Consider the following 22,041-nt stretch of genomic DNA (forward strand, 5'->3'; position numbering starts at 1 on the left):
TCCCCAAGCAGAAGTAGAGGACCAACTCCCTAGCAGATCCAAAGGTCTATGGATCCCCCAGCCGAGTCAAGATGGTTATCCCCGGCAGGTTTAAAGTGATGTTTCCTCAGCAGCCAGGCCTGAAGGTTGCTATCCCCGAGTGGAGCGGGTTTCAATGAAATATATCTCCAGCAGTGTTCATCCTACCAGTGAATTGGACGAGTTTCCGTAGCAGACGGATATTTGCATCCCCAGCTGAGTTGATTCTACCTATGGATTGCATGGGTTGTCCCCAGCGGAGTAGCATTCGTTTTCCCTAGCAGGGTCGGGATGGTTATCCCCAACAGGTGTCAAATCGATGTTTCCCCAGTCGACAGTCCGGGCGGTTGCTGTTTTCCCAGCAGAGTATCTGTGAGCATTTCCCCAGTAAAGTCGTCAGGTATCTGTGAGGGTTCCCGAAGCAGAGTCGGGATTGATATCCCCAGCAAGTCAAAGACTGTTGTATCCCCACAGAGCGTTGGTGGTGCTTATCCCCAGCGGTTTCTCGAGCGGATTGGGTGCAAAGGAGGTTCTTCCCCAGTAAGGGTTGCTTTTTCCCAACAGCAGTGCTTATTCCCCAGCAGGGTGGAGATCGGAGTATTGACGAGTTCCTCAGCAGAGTGTCTCATGCTCCTCAGCAGAATCCCTTGAAGGGGATACTTTTTATACATTCATCATGAAAAAAAATAATAGCATAGCATGTTGCATAGAAAAATAATAAAGCGCGTAGCATTTCCATAATTATGGAGCATTACGCAGAAAAAATCAATCATGCATCATATTGCAAGCACAAGCTAGTCTCAAGCCGTGGTTACCGTTTGAGAGGTGGTTTTACCAGAAGTAGAGGTGTTACTCCGAGGAGTTTGGCCTCATGATTTGATCAAAGGTATTTCCCCAGTAGTGCGATACTGGAGGGTACTTTTTTCCGTCGGGCAGAGATGGAAAGGTTACGCGATCAGCGCGATTCAAGCCGTGGTTACCGCTTGAAGGTTTGGTTTCATCAGATGGTGAAGATGGTACTCCGAGGAGTTCAGCATCACGACGTCAGATCAGCAATGTTCCCCAGTAGTGCGATATTGGAGGAAATGTTTCCGTCGGACAGAGATGGAAATAATATCAGAAGACGTTACGCGATCAGCGCGATTCCGGGGTTCAAATGGAGAAAAGGAGATGTTGAGGCATTTTCTGGAGATGGGGTTCAAATGAAGAAAGGGAAGTGTTGCGACATTTTCTGGAGATCGGGGTTCAATCAGAGAAGAGTATATGCTGAGGCATTTTCTGGGGTTCAAATGAAGATTGGAGTTGAAGAATGTATCCGGGATGAGGTCCTTAGGATTATCTTCTGTTCATGTGTCACCTTAGACTCTGGCTGAGGCCAATGGAGGTCGTTATAGGTGTCTTCTGAGGAAGAGATGCACATGCTACCTTCCTTTTGTGAAGGTATACCCTCTGACATGTCGCCCTCAGAGTGGTGTTTGGTGTTATTTCCGACGTTGCCAGCGGAATTATCACGAGAGATTGGAGATCGGGGTTCAAATGGAGAAAAGGAAATGTTGAGGCATTTTCTGGAGAACGGGGTTCAAATGGAGAAAGGGAGATGTTGCGGCATTTTCTGGAGAACGGGGTTCACATTGGCGATCGCGAGTTATCGTCAGGCGACTGGGGTTCAAACTGGAGAATGGGGTTCATTATTTTGGCAAACAAGAGAACGGGGTTCAAATGCGGTGATCCGAGGATCATTTGCGCAAGAGAAAATTTTGGGGTTCAAGAAAATGGAAAAAATAGAGAAAACTTCGGGGTTCAAGAAAAGCATAAAAAGAGAAGAGAGAATAATAATCCCGAGCGGATGAGTGGTGTTCAGGCCATAGTTATCCCTGTGTTACCATTTATTTTGGTATCCAGGTCGACATTTTTCGGTGATCAGGCCGACTTTCTCCGTTCTAGACGGATTTTGGTTTCGAGGTTGTTTCTTCGCCGATTCTGACAGGCGTTGTTAATTATTTTCCCATCAGAGTGCAAATTGTTCGTCTGTTCTTGGTATTCAATCACTCTTCATCCTGATCATCTGAAAGCCGAGGCTATTCATATCGACAGGTTCACAGTGGATTGAATAGGGGCAGCTGTAACACCTCAAAATTTTCCCTCCTCTCTTGGGACTAGCATAACATATTGCATATCATTTTAGGACATTAGGCATTGCATGTTGCATATCATGTGGTCACATTGTGCAAGTTATCCTCCTAAGTCTTGATCAGAAGATGGTGAGGTTATATGCAAGCTAGGGTTTCATTGGATTGGATCACTAATCATCTGAGGATGTGAAGGTCCAAATTAGGGTTTTGTGGTTCTCAAGGAGATTGGTCTTTATCTTGATTGAAGTGATACATCATCATCATCATGGTCTTGATATCATCCAGAAGATTCAAGAAGATTGATCATATACCTTGAGATTAGGGTTTTGACCACTGGTCAACCCTAATCAGTTGCATTGGGCCAATCAGGGTTTGTGCAGGAGATGGGGTCTGTGATGGATATCGGGATCATTTCATGATTATATTAAGCTTATTGAGGCTAGGGTTTCATCCTTGAGCCATTTCATCAGAAGATTGGGGCTCAGATGGATCAGTGCATGGCCAGATTCATCTATCAGTTGAAAAAGTCAATTGTGGTCAACTGTGCTTGATTTTATGGATTTGGAGGTGGGAGAGAGTTGGATACACTTCATTCATGTTGAAACAAGCTTCATTTGACATTTCAAAGCTCAAGAATGAAGAAAATAAAGTCAGAATAAAAATTGCCAAAAATAGAAAGTGACTTGTAATGGAAGTTTCCAAAAATGGAAAGTTTTTGACCACAAAATTACATGTCCAAGGAAGCTTCAAATGAAAATTTGTTCAACATGAAAGTTGTAGATCTTGTTCTTACCTTTCCAAAAAGTCCAAGAACTTGAAATTTCCATGTATGGTTGACAAGTTATGGTCCATTCAATTTCAAAAAAGACCTATAATCAAAGTGGCATAACTTTCACATGGAGTGTCCAAAATGAGTGATCTTTTTATGAGCAAACTCCATTTAACATGTACTTTCATGGTGCATAATTGGAATTTATCAAAAATGGTCAATGCAAAAGGTCAATTTTCAAGTGTACTAATTAAATCCAAGGGCAAAATGGTCCAACTTTAGAAATAATGGGAATTTTGGAATGGGAGTTTTTGCAACACATCACATATGCCAAATAGAAATGGTTTGGACTGTCATAAGTTTTCAAGGTGCAATATTTGGCTAGGCCATTTTGGAACTTGCACTTAAAATGCAAAATTTGGCATGACATAGTGAAAATGAAAAATACAATGTCAATCAACATGGGATCAAAGCCAACACATCACAAATGATATTTAGGAGATGTATGAGCTGTCATACAGCTGTCATGAGCCCTTATGTGAAATACCAATTTTGCCCTTGCATTGAAAAAACCACATTATGCTAATTACATTTCATTTGGTTAATTGGTGATTAGTAAGGTGATTAAGCAAGAGTATAAAGCTTTAATTGTAACTGAATTTGGATGACAATCACAATGCACAAGAACCTAACTAACTTTCCCTCCATTTTCTCCCAAATTCATCAAAAACCTTCATCACTTTTTTGACAAAAACTCCATCAATTCTCAATGAAATTGCAAGATTCTTGATGATTCATGCTCCACAAGCCATAAACTCCAACTGTTTCGGGGAATTCGTGCAGGAAAGCTTCAAAATCACAACTGTTCAAAGTGTGCTCAACCATGGCATTTGGAGATTTCTCACAATTGGAGCGACCTTGAGCTAATCTAACTTCTCCAATCATCTTCCTCATCCTTGAGGTGCATCTGTTTTGGCAAAATACATCCAAAAGCTTCAAGATCCATGGCTGCCATCACCTTAAGGTTAGTTTTCGAATCTCATGGTTTCTTGAATTGTGATATGCGTAGCGTAGTGCCTTCAATGTAGATGAATGTGATGCTTGTGGTTTGCAAAATGATTGAGTGAGGTGAGAGAAATCTGGATTTGAAACTTTGATGTCAAAACTTCATTCGTTCGATTCTCGCTGTGTATGAACCTTTGGACAATTTCGTTTGTATATTTGTGATCCACATGCTGAGACCTTTCCATTGGTATATCATTTGTGCATTTTCATTGCAATTTGAGCATAACCTAATTTCCAGCCAAGAACATGAACACGATGATGAACACAAGATTTCTGGAAATTTTCCTTGCTTTGATCTTGTTCCACGCCTTGCCGATTCAAAAATGTGTTTAGCGCCAAATTCGTCCAATCAGTATGCGCCACTGAATTAATAATACTGCGTCGTTTTGATCCTTGGACACGTTAATTACAAAACTGCCACTGGACTTAATAAAATCATTTTAATTCATATAACACATTAAATAATTATTTCACTAATTTAACAAAACTTCAAAAAATCATAGAGGCTTCATAATTCATCCAATTTTTGTGAAATTTCTTGTGCCATGCTCATGAGGATGTGTAGAATTTTATGATGATTTTTGTGAAATTTTTGCACGTGTGGAAATTTAATTGGCCTATTGATTTTGTTCATGTGTGCATTTTGTGTATGCTTTGCCAAAACCTTCATGAAATGCTCATACTTGTAAAGAAATGGATGAAAAATTTTGTGCTTATTCTGGACATGTTGATGGTGATTGCCATGTATAGTTTGTGAATTTTGGATACCTGGTTGATTAGATATGAATTTTTGGATCAAGGTGTGACAATTTGTGTCACACCAAGCTAGGTCAACTTTCTGATTTTATTTAAAATGCTTAGGGATGTTGATTTGAGCTGAAATTTTGTGTGGATGATCACTGATATGTCAAGATAACATGTGAATTTTGCTGGAAATTTCGGTTGCATTTTCAAATTGATTGATAATTTTCTTCTCTGTGTGCTCATTTGGTAACCTTGTGTGACACATGTTGGCATTTTGTTTGTGAAATTCTCATATGGTATTGGATGAAGATGAAATTTGATATGAGCATTCTAGACACATTATAGGACATCATGGTTTTGATCCCATTCATTTCTAATATGTTGTCACTGTTTTATGATTTATTGAAGATGATGCTTGTGTTGATGCCTTGAGTTGGCTTGTATAAATGTGTCTGGACTTCTTGATTTTCATTAGCCTAATTTCTTTTGTCCAATTGAGCTGAAAATTGACATGCTATACATTGAATATGTCCTGTTTATGTGTGAATTTTTGTGGAATTAATTGAATTGATTTGGTATGCTTTTGAGTGAGATAGTTCTGTTTGGTCATTTGAAGTTGCAAATTACATGATTGATGTTAAATTGTGCATGAAATGATAATGGTGAATGATATGAGCATGGGACCAATTGAATTTGCTTTTGATTTGTTTGAATTTGATTTTGGTGGAATTACACTTGTTGTTTTGATTTTTTTATCCCCTTTGGACCCTAAGCTTGGCCTAGGGGTCTAGTTTCTCACATTTGGTGTGGATTTTCAGGTTGAAATGCAAAAAGGCTTAAAGGAAAAAGTGCAAGTTGATTAAATTGAGTTTTGTTTGATGTTGTAAACTAACATTGATTTTGTGTTGTAGGTTTGATGCTTGAGCTTGAGCTCATAGCTTGCACTTGTGTGCATTAACTTGTGTTGTCTGTATAGATTAACCATTTGCTGTTTACTGTTGGTTTGTCTGAGTACTGATGATACTTGATTGATTTCAGGTACACTTAGTCGCTTACAGTTCTTTAAGAACTTGCTTGCTGTTGCTTGGTTTTTAAACCAGTTGAGGTAGACTCTCTTGTCTTCATGTAGTCTGGAAGACCTGGCCTGTTACTTGGCCAGGCAACTGTCTGAAGTCCTCCTTAAGAGGCGATGTTTGTGATTGTTTACTTTTGTGCCAAGCAGGTGAAGACCTCTATGAGGCAATTGGCGGAATCCAAGGGATATGCAATCTATCCCCCGCTATTCTGTGAGTCGTCCCTCTGCTCACACCACTGTGTTGATGCATTGGGACACAAACCCAAGATCTTGTGCTGTTGCACAATCGAGTCAGAGTCTTGAGCGTAGAAGGGTCCCTCCATTCTGGACCCACGCTCCTTTGTCTGAAGCTCTCCCTGGTCAGGGATAAGAGCTGTGAAGTCTAATCTTCACTCACCTTTCATCTGCTTCACCTTAGCCCCTCAATGGCAAGGTTAAGAGCGAACACTACCTTGTACAGATGACTTGCCTAGGCAGTCAAACCCATTGTTTGAGCCCACTTGATTGGCTATAGTGTGTGCTATGTGAATACTTGCTTGAAATGCTTGTTTTGATCTGTTGATGCTTGTATGCTTGTATGCTTGCTTCTTTCCTGGATAGGATTAGCTTGCTGTTGTGCAAGTAGGTAGAAACCTGAACTTAGGGCAATGATGCATGACAACACTAGGCTCGAGTACAGCTCCCTGGTAGTGTGTCTTCCCTTGGTTTCTGGCTAAAATTTCTTTCCCTTTCAGGGGAACTACATCGCCCTGATCCTCGTTCCAGACGAGGTATGTAGGCAGGAGACCGTGCGAGGTCTCTCCGGGCACTTTTTTTCTTTTGTGTGTGTTTTGGTTCGGATGCTGATGTAAGTCCAGTGATTGGCATTCAGGCTCCATGTTTGCCTGTGTTTGTGTTTGCTTGTTTGGCGTGCGTGAGCCGAACTACGGCAGCTCTGATTCTCGTTCCAGACGAGATACGTAGGCATAGGATGCGATGTCCTATCGAGCTCCCTTCCTCTTAACCCCACCTGTGTTGTCTTCGGTGCGTGTGCGTGTGTGGTGTTTTAGCAACCTTTTCTTTTCTTAGAGCGTGGATCCCGTCGAGTACGACGGACGTGAGGGGTGCTAATACCTTCCCCTTGCGTAACCGACTCCCTTACCCTTTCTCTTTGGTCGCGAGACCATGCTTTTTCCAGGTTTCTCTGAGCGTTTCCTTTCCCTATCTTGGGATAAATAACGCGCAGTGGCGGCTCTGTGTTGTTTTTGTTTTAGCCCGCCGGTTGTTTTTCGCGGATGCGACAGGATGGAGTAGCTTTGAATTTTAAGCGAACCAGGATATATCGTTTGTGTTGTTATTATTTATTTTGTGTGTGTTATTGCAAAAAGATTTTAATTCTTGTGAAAACAATTCAAGTACCCCTTTCTTGTTTTTCTCTACCTTTAGATATTGATATTAACTACTAGTAATGTTTACGTGCACAACATTTCCCTAGAAAGGTCACTAAGAAATGTCTATTTTAGAACCAAAAAGCAATAGAGATTATTGATGAAGAAACTAGAATGAGCTATTATGGAAAGGTGCATTGTGTAAAGCGTAACGATAAGGTAGTGAAAAAGGAGAAATTTATAGGAAGTGGTTGGTACGAGTTTTCTAAAACCAAGAAGCTTAGAAGAGGTGATAAGCTTAGATTCTCCATAGATACTTTTTCTCCCGAAACAATGTATGTTTCTTTGTTGAACCGCTGATGTTATTTACAAGAGACCGTTTCAGTTATAGATTAATGGTATGTGGTTGGTTATATTTTGTTTGTGGTGTTATGATGAAGCTGTATTAATGTTATAGTAATATGTTGTGATGAAGGTTGTCTATTACAATAGTGTTTTGTTAGTATGGAAGTAATGTATTATGAAAGTTTGGTCAGTTAAAAAGTCTGGGATATTTGTAATGTTTTGGCTATTGTAGGGATAATATAATATTTGTGATATAATGGTATGAATGTTTATGGTATATTTGTCCATAGAAAACAAAGTTAAGAATACTTGGAATGAGAGTTTACAAATTAAGACATATAACGTATAATATGATAGTGGTAGTTGAGTCTATAGAATATTATGTTTAATATTCACTAAATGTTTGTAGAAATCAATTGTTTTATGAAATTGGGAGATATGTCTATTGTAATCCATATTAAGAAAACCTGGAAGGGTTCCTTGTTTAAATGTGGTTGATAACAATACTGGTTTGAGTAAAGAAGTAAATTGTTGTAGTGATTTTTTGGTGAATAAAATAAAAAGTAGAAAAGGTTTGCAGAAGTGGTTGTAATGTTTAACTTATTTGACATGTCTGGCAGAGTTAAAAGATAATTGTTGATGTTATAAGCATATGAAAGTGGTGTATAGTCAATCTGATGTGAAAAATTAAAATATTAGAATAGTGTATATACAAAGGTATAATGTTGACATAGATTGCATTCTACAAGAAAATAAGTATTAATATATTCACATAGATAGGAAAGTAGGAGTAGGGTGATAAATGAGTTGTTCTATAGTATATAGGAGCATAATTGCTTTAACAGAGTTTATCATCAGCAATATGTCATTTTATGTGTAAGGAAATTATCATTTGAGTTGTTGGTAAATCGATGAAATTACAGATAACGAAACCAACCAATAATACAATACTATTTCATCAATTTATGAGGCAAAACAAAATGTAGCAATGAAACTATAACATATTTGTGGAAAGAAGGAAAACCATATAATGTAACAAAATTGGAGATAACGGAAGCAACCAACCAATAATGTAACAAAATTCATATCATTACAAAAGTAAAATAAGGAAAACCATATAACTAATATTAACAACAAAAAGTAAGAAGTAGCAGCTGAGTCAAAATGTTCACGGTCAAAATTCTGCAATGGCCACATGAAGAACTATATGGTGAATGTAGAATTTGTAAGACGGAGCAATATGCAAATTATAATCAATTCAGAAGGCCTATATGACAAGTTATGAATAAACTTGATTAAAATTAAACGGTAGAGTTAAATAAGTGTTGTGACGTACCTGTTAAAGATTGTGGAAGACTTCTTTATAAACAACATTTGTTGTTACATCTTTTACTTGAATGTGTTCGTCATGTATCAAAATCTTGATTCCTTTTTTTGAAGTCACTCTTGAAATTGCAACAAAAATTTGACCGTGACTAAAAATATCTCGTGGCAAATATAATCCAACTCAATCAAGAGATTGACCTTAAGATTTGTTGATTGTCATTGCATATGACACAATAATTAGGAATTGTCTTCGACTTGATTTAAAGGGCCACGGAGATTGTGAAGGAGACATATCCATACGTGGTATGTAAATGAGGTTTCCATGACCTTTACCACCCATTATCCTTGCTTCAAGTACATGGTTAGCCATATTAGTAACAATTAAATGTGTACCGTTACATAAACCCTTTGATTGATCAAGGTTCCTCATTATCATTATAGGTGTCCCAATCTTCAATTTAATGTGATGTCTTGGTAATCCTGAAGTTCTTAGAGATCTGAGAAACTATGGACTAAGCAGTTCAATGATGTCCATGTCATGTATTTCGGATCTATCAATTGAGTTGGAACTATATTAGTCTTTTGAATCACCTTAAAGAAAAAAATTATCAATGGGATATGAAATGAGATAACTGACATGAACTCATAACAGTAACGTGATACATATGAATAACTACTTGTCATTCTTTCAAGAACATGTTCATTGATCTTATCAACAACTTCAATGGTTAAAACCAAAATAGCTCGACTTTTGAGGTAGTCATATGATTGATAATTATCCAAAAAACTCGGATAAGTACTCTCAACAATAACCCTGATTGGGTCATCAAAGTTGTCGCTACCGGGATTTCACGATAACGAAACCAAGACTAAAGAGATGCCAAAGAGAGGCAAAATCAGAAGAGTCGCCACCAAATTTTATTTGTGTGCCTCTATCAGAGAGGCGAGGGGAAATAGTCGATAAGACCCTCGGGAAAAAAAGACGTTCACGGGAAGCGCTAAACGAGAATAAGGAATCGGTCTCGCAACCGAGGTTTGAGCTCAGAAGTCGGTTACGCAAGAGGAAGGTATTAGCACCCCTTGCGTCCATGGTACTCCATGGGAACCATTTCGGTTATTTTACATACATGGGATTTATCTATCATTGTTTTATTTTCAGAAGAATGTATGTGAAAGAGGGGGTGTTTTTGTTATTATAGTGCTCGTCGAGGATTGTGGCCCTTGTGCCTACGTATCACTCATTTGGGGATGAGGAATCAGAGCTCCGTAGTTCGGAGTAGAAAATATTTGTGTGTTGGTTGATTTTACCTTTGAGAAAAAGGTTTTCGGGGTGATGCCCTGAGGCATAAAAATGAGTTTGATGGGTTGCATTATTTTTACCTTGAATAAGGGTTTTATGAAATGAATGTTTGTGATTATATTGCACTAAAGTCTATGGGCGGAGGCGATTATTCTAGACAACAAGTCAAGCATCTTGCGTCCAAAATAATCAAAGTAAGGGTAGGAATGCTCCATTCTTACTCATTCTCCACCATTTAAGGCTCGTGGCGCACAATAACAATCATAATTATTAAGTGTTTTGAATTTGATTATGAAAATGCCACTTGATGTTGAATCAAGGGTTTGTTTTATTTGATTATGAAATTTGGCTTATGCAACATGAATGTAAAGTAACCAACAAGAAATTAAAGGGTCTCATTGTAAGGTAGCCCAAGAGAAATCCTTGTGTGTGCAAAAGTGGTCTAAGCTAAACAAAGGATAATGGTCTTACAAACATGTCCCCCTAAGGTGGTACCATGATGCCATTATTATAACATAATTGTATGTTACGGATGAAAATCCAACATTTACAAAGTATCACAAAAGAGTAAATGAAAGCCTCCAAGCAAATGTTCTAAGATGAAATCCTCAAAGTCCAAGTTGATTAAGAGTGGAGTGGATATTTTTGGTCTTATCATTTTGTCATGTTTTTGTTGTTTTTAATGTATGATGACAATAAAATAAATAACAAGTAAATAAAACATGCATGATGAGTTTGTACAATGATGATGATGATGAGTACTTAAATGTGAATTATGAGGTAATAACATAAAAGTAAATTACAAGATAAAAAATGACAATATCACAATAATAATGGTTAATGATAAAAAAAATTAGTGAAGTATAATTAGTGGTTAGTAATATGTACAAAATGAACATTTTTTAAGACTATTTCCTAGGCCAAAAAGACTTAAAATATGACACATTAAGGGATAACTTATCATTGATGCAAAGTATTGAAGATGATTAAAAAATCAACTAACAATAGATTTGTAACAAAGAAAGTTATGCAACCTTAAGTCTATCTATTAATATTTTTAAAAAATTGATTTGTTCTCTTTCTTTTGTTTTTATTCCTCTTTTATTTAGCAAGATGGTAAGAGATAAAATAAATTAGCATAATGTAAATGATATGGTTAGATAAACAATAAGCATAAACATAAAATACTTGAAATAAAGTGAAAAACAAAATAGATTGCAAGAAAATAAAGTGCAATAATATAAATGTTAGAAGTTAGTAGTTAGTGAACATAAAAATAAAGTAAATAAAAATGAACAATAAAATAAATTATAAGGAATTAAAGTGCAATAATATAAATGTTAGTAGTTATTAGTTAGTAGTTAGTAACAATAAGCAAATGGATTAGCAAGTTAATGTAAAGACATGGTTTCATCTATGTATCAAATGACTCCCATATGGTTGAAATAGAGGCAATCTATCAATCCCTCAAAGTATCATGAATGATCTATTGATCAACCATTAATAAGTTTGAAACATTGAAGATTTAATCAACTCTAAACAACCATGGCCATGATCTAATAGAACTCATCAATCAAATAAATGTAACAACAAGTCAACAATAAATATTAAATGATAACAAAACAAAGCAACACTAAAGAAGGTGAACAAAAAGGTAGTAAGAGTAAGAAATCTCAAGAAAAAATGTGTAAACCAAAGTTAATCATTTTTACAAGCTTGAATCTAAACCCTCTCAAAATATCAACCAAGAACAAACAACCATTTTCAATACAAAAAGTTGACAAAGTTTAAGCTAAAATCATTACCAAAAAATGTTGAAAAATGATAGGTGTAACACCTCAAAATTTGCCCTCATCTCTTGGGACTAGCTTAACCTATTGCATTTCATTTTTTAGGTCATTAGTCATTGCATTTTTGCATATCATGTGGTCACATCAAGCAAGTCATCCTCCTAAGTCTTGTTCAGAAGATCAAGAGGTCAAAAGATTCAAGCTTGAGGGTCCTATTGAATTGATCACTAGCCATCTGAGGGTGTGCTTCAAATTAGGGTTTCTTGGTTCCTCAAGGAGGTTGATCATCATCTTGGTTGAAATGGTACATCACCATCATCATGGTTTTATCATTACCAAGAGATTCATTGCTTGATCAGATTCCTTGGGATTAGGGTTTTGACCTCTGGTCAACCCTAATCATCTGAATTGTGCCAATCAGGGCTTGTTAAGGAGATGAGGTCTTCATTGAGATAAGGGATCATCCCAAGGTTTCATTGAGCTTATGGAAGCTAGGGTTTCATGTTTGAGCCTTTTCATCAGGAGATTGAGGCTCAAATTCATCTGGGCATGGTCAATCCATCTATCAGTCAACAAAAGTCAACCACAAGTCAACTGATGAATTTGGAGGTGGGAGAGGGTTAGAGACACTTCATTCATGTCCAAACAAGTTTCATTTGACATTTCAAACATCAATAATGAAGAAAATAAAGTCAGATGAAAACTTTCCAAAAATAGAAAGTGACTTGTAATTCAAAATTGCCAAAAATGGAAAGGTTTTCTCCTTAAGATTACATGTCCAAAAATGCTTCAAATGAAATTTTGTCCAACATGAAAGTTTAAGATCTTGCTCTCACCTTTCCAAAAGGTCCAAGAACATGAATTTCTCATGTGTGGTTGGCAAGTTATGGATCAATCTTGGTCAAGAAAATTTGAACTTCAAAAGTGCATAACTTTTGAACCAAAAGGCCAAATGGAGTGGGATTTTTTGCCACATTCTTCTCTTGTCATGTACTATCCAAATTACACATCATAATTCATGCATTTTGCTCATAAAAAAATTTGAATTTCCATTGGAATTTTGGAGGGAAAAGGGCAATTTGAAAATTATTCATTACATTCACTTGCTACCACTTGAATTTGGCTCTACACAACATTTTGAAGTGAATTAGGACAGAACCTTGCACTGTTACATTGAATTGCATGCATGAGGGGTGAATTCCCAATTTGGCATAAAACTTGCATTTCACTTAAACCTTTGCATTAACCTAATCATGATTAGTGAACATCATTAACAACACATATAAAACCATAATTATAACTGTTTTCTTGCTAATCATAACAGAATTGTGAAATTGAGATCTAGATCCAAAAACTCTTCAACTTCTTCTCTCAACTTTTCTCCATTTTTCTGCACAAACATTGCTTTTGCTTTGATCAATCCTTCATCCATGTGCATGATTGAGGCCATTGGAAGCAAGATCCAGTGATTTGCAAGCTGATTCGAGCACTGTTGAAAACAAGCATCATCAATGGCAATTTGATTTTTCAGCTTGATCGTGCCAATTCAACTCTCAAGCATTCATCCAAAGCATCATATGAGAGCTGGAGAACATCTGTTTCACTGTGCCAAGGCCTGAAAACATCGAATTCATTTCTGCCATTCAATTGAGGTCAGTTTTCGAATGTGCTAATTCTTGAAATTAATGGATGCATTTGGTAGATCTTTGAACATAGATCACACTGAGCTTTAGATCTCTTAATTTCATGAAGAATTGAAACAGTTATGTGGAATTGAAGTTTGGTTGATGAAACTTGTTGTGCTCGATTTGTTTGATCTAGGAAGAATTAGGTTAAAATAGGTTTAGATTGTTGTTGTGCATTGAGAGACGAAGCCAATGGTATAACTTTCATGAATTTCTGTGAGAAAATGTTCTTGAGTTGATGAATGATGATGAACAGTGTATGAACCCTAATTTTCGTTTCCAGAAAGTGTTTTTGATCCATGAGCGCGCTTGCTGCATGCGTTTGGATGTTATAACGCCATGCATTGGACCACGTGTCCATTTATTTAACTGTAGCGCGCCAGATTTCAAACCATACCTCCCTTCGATCCTTGGCGAGGACATCCATGTTTGCCTTATTGCATTTTTAGTTCATCATTTTTCACATGTTCATACCAAGTTTCATTATGTTTTTTTATTTTTCTTTCCTTCATTCAAAATTCCATAACTCATTGAATATTGATCCAAATCACATGAGGTTTTTTGCACAATGTTCATCATGATGTCCTCTATTTTATGGATATTTTTCCAGATTTTTTGCACGGTTGAATTTGTTTTTGGCCTAGGGTTTATGTTTGCATGTCATATATTGCACCTTGCTTGCCATTTTCATTGTGAAATAATGATGCATAATCCAATGATGCTGAAAATTTACATGTGTAAACTAGAGATCCTAATTGACATTTTGGCATTGAGTTTGCAATTTTTGCATTTCTGGTTTGTGAGATATGATCTGATAAATAAAGGTGTGACAATTTGTGTCACACCTTTGCTTGCTTGACTAGTGGAATTTATTTACCATGCCAATTGAATTCCAAATGATGTGAATTTTTGCATGATGCTACTTCTGGATGTTAGGTTTGGTTGTGATTTTTTATGGAATTTTTGGATGCATCTTTGATTTGTTTGAGATTTTCTCTTCTGGTTGGTCATTTGAGGACTTTTGATGAGTGTTGAACTTAGATGATTTGTGAAATTCTTGATGTTTATCATATGGACTTGAAATTTTGTGGAGTGATTCTAGACACATTGGAGTTAGCCATGGCTTTGGTTTGAGTCATTTATCATGTGTAGATTCTGTTTTATGCTTGTGTGAAGTTGATGTATGAATTTGTGCCTCATTTGAGCTTGTTTGTGCATACCTTGCCTTATGGAATTTATTTGACATGCTTCCACTTGTCCAAATGACTTGAATTTTGGTATGATGATCATGTGATGAGTTCTGTTTAGCCATGATTTTTCTTGGGATATATTGAATTATCTTTGGGTTAGTTTGGATTGATTCATTCTGTTTGGTCCAATGAGCTTTGAACTTGCATGCTTTACCTCATTTGCTTTGTGAAATGAAATTGGTGTATGATATGAATGTGAGACCACTTGGACATTGTTCTTATTTGATTGAACTTGATTATTACCAATTTTCATGTTCTGTTTTGAATTATTTCTCCCTCTTTGACCCTAGGCCTTGTCCTAGGGGTTTGCTTCTCATGTTTGAGCTTGGTTTGCAGGTTAAGAAGCATATGACTATGAAGGAATTGATTCACATGGCTTGAGTTGCTTATTTGATTGATGTTGATTAACATTGAGTTTGTTTTGTAGGTGGCTTCTAAGTCATTTGAGTTGGAATTGTGCTTGCTTGTCTGTTTGCTTGTGTACAGTTAACTGTTGACTTTTAGCTTGTCTGTTTGACTGTTTGAGTTGAATACTAATTGAGTTAGATTGTTTTCAGGTACATTAGTTGCTATAGTTCTTTTGAACTTGCTTTTGCTGTTGCTTGGTTGCTTAACCAATTGAGGTATAACTCACTGACTTCATGTAGTCTGGAAGACCTGGTTTGTTACTTGGGCAGGCACCTGTCTGAAGTCCTCCTTAAGAGGCAATGCTTGTGATTGTTTATGTTTGTGCCAAGCAGGAAAAGACCTTTGATAAGGCAATTGGCAGATACAAGAGATGTGAAATCCATCTCCTGCTATTCATTTGAGTCATCCCTTTGCTCACACAACTGGTGTTGATTCATTGCGGATATTAACCCAAGATCTTTGTTGAGTCAGTCATAAGTGTAGAAGGGTTCCCACTTTCTGAACCCACACTTCCTTTGTCTAAAGCTCTCCCAGGCCAGGGATAAGAGCTGTGAGGCACACCCCTCACTTCCCATTTCATCTGTTTCACCCTAACTCTCAATGTTAGGGTTAAGAGCTAACATCACCCTGATACAGTTGGCTTGCTTTTGCAGCCTAACCCTTGTGTGAGCCCACTTTGTCTGTATATAGTGTGTGCTAATTGTGTATGTTTGCTTTATTTTGATTATGCTTGCATGCTTTGCTTTGCCTGTTTAGGATTAGCTTGCTGCCTGTGCAAGTTAGATAGAAAACTCAACCTAGGACCATTGTGGAATACATGATAACTATTAGGCTCGAGTCAGTCTCCCTTATAGTTGGTCATTTCCCAGTCTCTGGTTAGGAGAAAGTTTCACCCCTGTTAAGGGGAACTACGTTGCCCTGATCCTCATACCAGATGAGGTACGTAGGCAGGAGATCGTACGAGATCTCTCCGGGCACCCTTTTTCTTTTTGTGTGTGTTTGCTTGACAGTTATTAGGCTCGAGTTCCCGACTCCCTATTAACTTGTTGTCTGTTATCCTTCTTGTGTGAGTTAGGAGACGGATGTAAGCCCAACGATTGGCATTCCGTATCCTATTGTTGTGTGCTTGGAGTCCGATGTAAGTCCAGCAATTGGCATTTGGTTTCCAGTGTGGGTTTGTTTGGTTCGGAGTCCGATGTAAGTCCAGCGATTGGCATTCGGTTTCCATGTTTGCCTGTGTGCGTGTGTTTTGTTTCGGCGTGCGTGAGCCGAACTACGGTAGCTCTGATTCTCATTCCATATGAGATACGTAGGCATAAGATGCGATATCCTAGCGAGCCCTTTCCCCTCTTCCTCCACCTGTGTTGTTTTCAGTGTGTGTGTGTGTGATGTTTGTTTTAGCAACCTTGTTCTATCTTTTGAGCGTGGATCCCGTCGAGTACGACGGATGCGTAGGGGTGCTAATACCTTCCCTTCGCATAACCGACTCCCGATCCCATTCTCTTTGGTCGCGAGACCATGTCTTTTCCAGGTTTACTTCGAGCGTTTCCTTTCCCTCTTTGGGATAAATAACGCACGGTGGCGGCTCTGTGTTGTTTTGTTTTTGCCCGCCGGTTGTTTTTCGCGGATGCGACAGTAGGTTGAAATGGTGTTGAGCTTGGATATGAAGCAAGGGGTTTAGGATGAAAGTGTTGATGGTGGAAGTTTAGTGAAGAGGCTGAGTTATGAGTGTTAGAGAGTGAGAAGTTTTGAAAAAAATGTGAAAGAGGACAAAAAAGTTGGTGGGGTGACTTTTTTTAGTGAGAAATATTTTTTTGTTTTGACCTAGGTTTGGAGAGGAGAGTGAATGGTACTTGGACATAACTTTTGGGGGCTAGGAAGAATGAAAAATAAGGGGAAATAGTACATCTATTTATAGGGAAAGTAAGTGGAAAAAGGGGTGAACCAAAAAGTATTCTGTGTAAAAAACAAAGCTATTGTTGTTGTCCTCGCATGTGTAATCGATTACAGGCACCAAAAATAGCCTGGGAGCCTGATGTTTTGCCAAGTAATCGATTACCCTGATTGGTGTAATTGATTATAGACACAAAAATGGCCTGGAAACCTGATTTTTGCCTAGTAATCGATTACCAAGGTTGGTGTAATCGATTACACTGTCCAAAAAATGAGTTTTTGCTGTTTTGGTGGTGTTTTCTCAGGTATGAATGCCATGCCTTGAGCCTGTGCAACATGCCTTTGGTTTTGGATGTTAATGCAAGTATGGTGATGAAATGATGAATGTATGTAGGGGTAATAGGGACACGGATCAGATGAAGGTTGTATTGGAGTAGGGTGATGGATCGAAAGAAAGTTGTATGGGGGTAGGGTGAATTTTGGGGTATGACAAAAGCTTAATATTAAAATTTCCTAAGGAATATCAATTTATTTATATCCATCATTTGGTTCAGATATTTTTCCTTCCCCAATTTTGAGTATTCATTTTGAAAATTGTCCTATTTCAAGACATTCAATTGGGTCTGAATCACTTTGTAGTCGCATATTTTTGTTGTCAATGTAAGTACTTCACAATCATTCCAAATGTATGAAGCGTTTAATGAACTGTGTATAATATCAGAACGAGCTCCTCTAGGTACAACAAGACGAGTTTGCCTAAAATCACCACTAAAAATAATAACCTTACCACCGAAAATGGAATCGGAATTTGGATGGTTAATCATAATATCTCTAAGTGATCTATCAACAGCCTCAAAATAATGTTTGTGAGCCATTGGTGCTTCATCCTAAATTATCAATTGTGTCTATCTTAACATTTCTGCAAGGTCATCCTTAGGTTCGATGTTGCAAAGAGAGTTGTCTAAAGTAGGAACTGGTATTTTCAACTTTGAATGTGCAGTTCTCCCACCTGGGAGCAAAAGTGCAACAATTCCTCTTGATGCAATGTTCACGACAATTTGATGATTTGATCTCAAATAACTTGCAAGAGTTTGCCACATAAAAGTTTTTCCGGTTCCGCCATGGCCATGCAGGAAAAAATGCCCCCCTTTTGGTTGGTGATAACAGTGATGATTTTACCAAAGATGATGCTTTGTTCATCTACAATGACATCATTACAAAATGTTAGCAACATCATAAAAAAAAGTTCAACTAAATTCACGTACACCTTTGTAAGTACAATATCAATGACGAAATGTGTACGAGGTCAAACAACATGGCCAGTTAAAAAAATTGAGTTAAGAAATAGTTATGTAGTTATAATTTAATGTTATCCAGCAGTGCAAATAAATCAATACCAATGTAAAACTATTCATACTTTGTAGTTATCTATAATATAAAGTAACAACCTATGAGTGATGCATACAACGTAGCAAATTCTGATTTAAGTGAAGGAACGTCATAATTTCATTCGTCGTAAATCAAACGATTACCAAGTTATTCCAGAATATAATCATTTGGATATGGAATAGGACAAAAATCCTCCAAAGTACGACGATTAGCTTGCAAAATCTTTTCAATTTCAACTAAAGTCAAATTTTGTAGTTCTTCATCATTCAAACTAAGTTCTATAGTAAGAGAACATAATGTTATGCTTGATCATAAATACATCTAATATGATACATAAAAGCAAGACAATAATCAATACTAAAGAGTTATTTGAATATGTACCTGGATTACAAAACAAAATTTGTTGTTCATGCAATATACCATCCTACAGCCATGTCCCCGTATTATTCCATATATGACTTGGTATATTTACAGTACCAAACAACAACATAATAACAAATAACTTCCTCAAAAATTATCCTGAACCCCATGCACTTGCTTCCTTTATGGCCAAAATAAATTCTTTTCCATCCTCAAGAAACCCCATTGCAAAGCATACATCTCTAAAGCTAAAGTATTGTGTTCCTCCAACGTTATGTATGTCCTCGTAAGTTGTTGGACCTTTAACTACATTGAGCATCATTCCCAAATAGAATAATTCACCGGTTGTTGGTGGAACCCATATTAACCTTATGATGGTATAACCCTTTTTCCTTGGTTTCCAACATATACTTTTCTTGTCATAAACAAACTTTGTAACAAACTGACCATATGTAATGGTTCTTGCCTCTTCATACTTTTCATTGGCAACCAACCACGCCGTAAACATGGATTCAGTTACACTTGATTTTTCAAGTACATTTTCCATTGTGGCATGCTCTATAAAAAATACAGGCTTCTTTCCAATCAAAACGTAAAACATACGTTCGACTGTAGGTTTTCTAGCATGAATCTTAAAAGAGAAGATTATCCAACATGCCTCACTTGGTGAAACATAACAGCAATCAGGATATTATTGAATTTCATCACACGCGGAATCCAAAGTTGAACTTCCTCCTTTGGCTTGGACATTGGAAGCAATTATTCTATCATAAGCCTTATGAATGTATTTGAAGAAATACCTTATGGATGAACATTGGTTGCACCATTCCATGTTGATATGAGCCTGAAACTTTAACAACAACCTTGTGCTGTAAGGCACAACATGTCTGTTGTCAAGAGAAACTCTATTTTTGACAATTTTATGGGTGTTTGCCCTTCTTCTATATTATGTGAAACCGTCTTGGTCAACAATGTTTGTTTCATTGAATTTTTTGGGGAATAATTTTGAACATTTTCTATTTTTCATGCATGGTGATGATAACCGTGACAACCCATATGGGCCATGCATAAAATGTTGCTTCACTAAATTATAAAGTCTTGGATGTAAGTCGGGGTTAGGAATTTCACATGAGATAATTTTGTCGATATCAGAAGGATTGGGATACTTACTTTGAGGGTGCAGGAAAATGAGAATATGTGCATGTGGAAAACCTCTCTTTTGAAACTCAATTGTGTATATAACTGCCATGAAATATAACAAAATATTAATGAAGCTGTAGAAGTGAAACATTCTACAAAACAGTTTTAGTTATAATATGAATAGAAAATAGGTGAAATTTATGCAACATGTCCAACACAAGTATTAGTGGTAACATGAATAATCTATTCATATTAAAAAGAAAATAAATGAGCCTGGAAAATTGAATATGGCCAATAAAAAACTCACATGCTAAAACCTTTCTAAGTATATGCATGTGGGTGATATCAACCATCAATTCATCAAGTTTAATTTTGAACACCCTTGAGATAATATTAGGACGATCATGAGGTTTCAAATTTTCTTTTGCCAACTCTCTTGTGATTTATGGCCAATTTGGATTACATGTGAACATCAAAAACAAATCAGGGAACCCTACTGAACTTGAAATAGCCATACCATCGAAATAGAGTTGATCCATATATCTTTTGCTCCCAACAAATGTTGACGGCAGAATAACTCTTTTTCCATTCTTTTCATTTGTATGTTGAGTTGGGTTGTTCTAATTTTCTTTTAATTTGTGATATTTACCAACCCTTAATTTTGATTGATTTTTTCGTAGCCAATTAGCCTCTCTGTTTCCATCATTGTGTAGCCAGCAACCAAAAATTGATGAAATAGTCTCCGTGAAGAAATAATAGTTTTTGCCTCACGTTTTCTTTTTTGCAATCTATATGAAAGCCAATCTATTATTGTTTGGCGGTTTCTTTTAGTTACCATAACCTCACCTTTTATGCATGGAGAATATTCGCTCTGTATACATCCTCACCACATGGGAATAATAATGGATATTGAAAAGCAAGGTAGCTTGGATGAAACTCATCAATTCTTTGCAAATTTCCGCCATGTCCTTGAATGATGATATCTCTTTTTGTACCAATATCAATATCACCAACAATAAGGGCAACAACTTCAGAAATTGTTGGCTTGTTGTTAACCATACCGTCTATTTGACGATAAAATATTAGTCTTAGTTTTAAGTCCTTCACATTATGATTTTTAAACATATCATGTGTCATCCTAAAATCTTTTGCATGAACATTATTTTTATCCAACATTAACCTCGGGTTAGTTACAATTGTTCTGTTAATATGTTTGTTGTCCCTATATATTAACCAAAACGAATAAAATGTCAACTACATAGTAATAATATAATTCACGTTGCACAATGTTAGTATTCATAGTAAATACCTGAAACATTTCATCCGGTTTTCAATTCCATTGTCTGTGTCGAATATATACAACTCTGCATACTTAGGTGGTTGACCTATCTCTGACAGCATCATCCCTATTCTATGGCAGGTATGTCTGTGAACTCTTAGAGTTGAGGGACCACCTCCCTTTGTAAACTTGGTGTAAATTTTCATACCAGGAGAAGTGAAAGAGAACATCGCACTATAAGTCCTTGTGTTTGCTTGGTAATTCTTTCCATCAACTATTTTAGGGTCCAAAAGGAGTTGTAAAGTATGAGAGGGGGGGGGGTCATAAATCATGGGTAGTTTAACCTTTACTCCATGACAACATCGTTTAAATTTAAGGGATGTTGTATTCCTTGATTTTTCCTTTATTTCACCATACCACATACAAGCAAGACAGTGTTGGCATTCCCAAACCGGGTCACCAATGTCAAAGAATTATGTTGGCAAATTAAATGTTAAAGATACTAATGCAAGATATAACATACCAATGTGTAAGATATGATGGGAACAACAAATAATTAAATGTTAATATATCATATAAATAATTAAATGACTAACCTTGAAGGTGGTCTTCGACCATATAATCATATGAATTATCTATGCCACTATCTGAATTTCCATCTGAAGCATTATCTAAGCCGGAATCCAAGTCATGTTTCTGATTTGTG

At 36.8% G+C, this 22,041-nt stretch overlaps 1 pseudogene; it reads right to left on the reverse strand.

Annotated features, from left to right (window-relative positions):
• Positions 1–8,854: 8,854 nt before the first annotated feature.
• LOC127080857 (uncharacterized) lies at positions 8,855–21,808 on the reverse strand (annotated as a pseudogene).
• Between the last annotated feature and the right edge of the window lie 233 nt (positions 21,809–22,041).

The sequence above is a fragment of the Lathyrus oleraceus genome, chromosome 5 (assembly GCF_024323335.1).
Source record: "Lathyrus oleraceus cultivar Zhongwan6 chromosome 5, CAAS_Psat_ZW6_1.0, whole genome shotgun sequence".
NCBI classification, from domain to species: Eukaryota; Viridiplantae; Streptophyta; class Magnoliopsida; order Fabales; family Fabaceae; genus Lathyrus; species Lathyrus oleraceus.